Source organism: Solanum pennellii, chromosome 3, assembly GCF_001406875.1.
Source record: "Solanum pennellii chromosome 3, SPENNV200".
NCBI lineage: Eukaryota > Viridiplantae > Streptophyta > Magnoliopsida > Solanales > Solanaceae > Solanum > Solanum pennellii.
This window is the reverse complement of record NC_028639.1, coordinates 64,532,375-64,535,568: the sequence shown is the minus strand read 5'-3', so window position 1 is coordinate 64,535,568 and position 3,194 is coordinate 64,532,375.

Sequence of the window (3,194 nt, the reverse complement as noted above, 5' to 3'; positions counted from 1 at the left end):
TCCCTTCTTATTTTTTCCACTTTTGGTTAACTAAATCCACTAATATTATGCCATCTTGTATTAATTGCAGCACTTTAGACATTTTTTTCCTTGTTCCCTTTTTTTCCCCCAATAAGAATCAATGAAGAATTAGTCTAATTGCATCTTATTTGACCAACCTTTTTTTTTAATCTGAGTGCTTATTTTTAGATAGTTGAAGCGTTTGGTTAACCTTAAAAATAAATATTGATCTTTTAAATTTGAGTAGTACTAGCATAAGCTAAAAAAAAGGACGTTCTTATGAATTTTGACTAGGCAGAAATGTTGTTCCAATATTAGTTTAACTTATATTTTAAATTAATTAGTCAAACATAAAACGTTTTTTAAAGAAAGACTTATATTAAAAAAAAAGTAAAATTTAAAATTGAATCTCACAAGCTATATATTAGGATGAAAAAAATCATACATGTATGTGTGCTGTGTTAGATCTACATTATTACACCAGTGGTTGGGAGAATGTGTGATGCTTCTTATCCTTTGGCTTTAATTCGTAAATCTATGTATGGAGAAACTGTCACTTGGGTCCATTTGTATATTGAAACTTTGCATTGAATTATAATATCTGACTCAATTTATGTGTCGTATTTTTTAAACAGAATTAAATTTTCTTTTAATAATAATTATTCTTAAAGACTATTAATATGTTGTATATTCGGCGAAGAGAAGTACATGTTAAGACATAAATTAACCTAAAATAGTCAAATATAGAGCCCAATGGAAAGATTGTAATTTATTGGAGAAGAAATATCAATTTTTGTTTTTATTTTGCGTGTTGGATAGACTCACAAGTCACACATTGATAATATTTGTCACTACAAAACTCTTGTTGGGATAAGTCACGATCGTAATGGACCAAATTTGGATAGTAAATTTTTTTGGGTATATCTATTTTTATTTTTTTTTGTATAATTGATTATACAAATAGTCATCTTTTTTTATCTAGAGAGAAGTATAAAAAGAAACATCCCTCAATTTGGTACAAATTATAATTTTATCCTTAATCTATTGATAACTTTAAAAACATCTCTGATACACTTTCGATATGTCGCACGATTTGATCTTAAGTTCTTGTAGGAGCATGAAGTTCTTATTAAAAATCGAAAGAAGTGTTAAACACCTCTAAATTTGACGAGGATTTAAGGGTGTACCGTGTATTAACTTCAATTAGCCAAGCAAAAGAGTATTTTTAAAACTATCAATAGTTTAGAAATGAAATTAATAATTTGCATCAAGTTTAGAGTTTGCTTTTGATACTCTCATTTTTATTTAAGGACTTTTTAGATGATGATTTATTTATTTTTAGTACTTGGACCTTTTGGACAATTATTCTTAAATTCTTTTTTATCAAATTAAGATTTTGAAAAGTTATAATTTAAAATTTTGGAAGTTATTTTAAATATTAAAAAATATTTTAACATCTTATTTATATAGTTGAACAATGTCTTTTAACGTCATTCAGAAAAATAGCCTCAGAAATGAATGCTTGTAAATCAGTCACTTGGGTATGGCATTGCGCAAGAGTGTAAAGGGATTCTTTCTTCTTTGTAGGTAAAAATAGGACAATATTTAATGGCTATGCATGGATAGCTCAAGAGTAAGTATAGTTAAATATTCGTTTTAGGCCTTAAAATTTTGAGATTTTACATTTTTTCATATAATTTTAATATCATTAAAACAAAATTGAAAATTATTATAAAATAAAATAAAAAAAAGAGGACTTTTTACTTCAATATGAAAAATATTTTAGAATTTTAAATAATAAAACTCAAATCCTCATATTAGTACCTACTAATAACACTCTTATAACAATATCCAAAATAACGCATTCGTTTATGGAAAAATTAGTAAAGTAGTCAAAATAAATAACATATTTAGTAAAAATATCCATACTTTATAAATATTAGCAATAATGTCAAAAATGTCATTATTTTAAAAAAATTATGTGTCCCAATTTTCTTCCTATTTTATCTCTCTTTTTCAATTAATTCTATATATCCCTTTTTAAAAAAAAAAATCATTCTCTCTCATATTTATCTTTTCAAATTGTTAATTCTCTCTCCCATTTAATTTTTTTTCTCTCTCATGGTTATCTTTTCTGATTTTCCTCCAACATTCAAGTTGCAAATATTTTTTTGCCATATATTTTGGTTGTTTTTTTAATCCAAAATTGAATCAACAAGAATCCCTTTGATTAAGGTATCTCTAATCTTTATCCTATTTTCAGATTTCTTTTCTAATTTTATTTTTGTTTAAATCTTAAAAAAATGTTGTTTGTATTTCTCAATTTCCGTTATGATTTTACTCTCCAATGGCTGAATCCAAGAGGCTTACTAGAGGTATTCATCTTAATCAACCAATTTCTGGTGATTTTTCATCCTTTAATTTATTTATTACTTAACAAATAGTGTATAATGTATAATTCACTGCTAAAATGAGGGAAGAAAGAGGGTAAGAACATTTACAAGACTCATTGGTGTGCAAAACCTTCCTCAAATTCAGAACGCAAATATAGAATCTTTGTCTACTCGTGAGGATCTTGAAAAAGACGACGAAGATCGGATAGTTGTCGAACAATTTTCTATTAGTTTGTTTTGTATTTATAGTTCTTTTTTAGAATTTGGTATGCTTTCTTAATTTGTATTCAAATCACTATGTATACTATCAATATTTGTATTTATTAAAAATTTCATGTTGCATGCTTTATGAATCTTGTATTTGTCCCTAATTTGTATTCATCCAAATGTATGTCAACTAGTTATGTATTTTATTTATAAGAAGAACAACTTTCTATTAGTTTATTTGTATTCGAATACAAATACAAATAATAGACATATTGGAATGAATACGACTTAGAAAAAGAAACAAGATTTTGAAAAGAAAAATAAATACACAGTGAAAAATATATACGAATACAAATGTATTTCTTAAATAGCTACATTTTATTTGACATACATATTGGAATGAATACAAACTAATAAAGGTATGTCAACTGAATTTGACATTTTTTTCTAATTTGTATTTATTCTAAAGGTATGTCAACTAGTTATGTATTTTATTTAAGAACGAGTACACCAAATATTCAATTATTTCTTTTCAATTTTATATTTCATTCACTTTTTCATCATACTAATTTTTTGTATTTTATATATTATTAT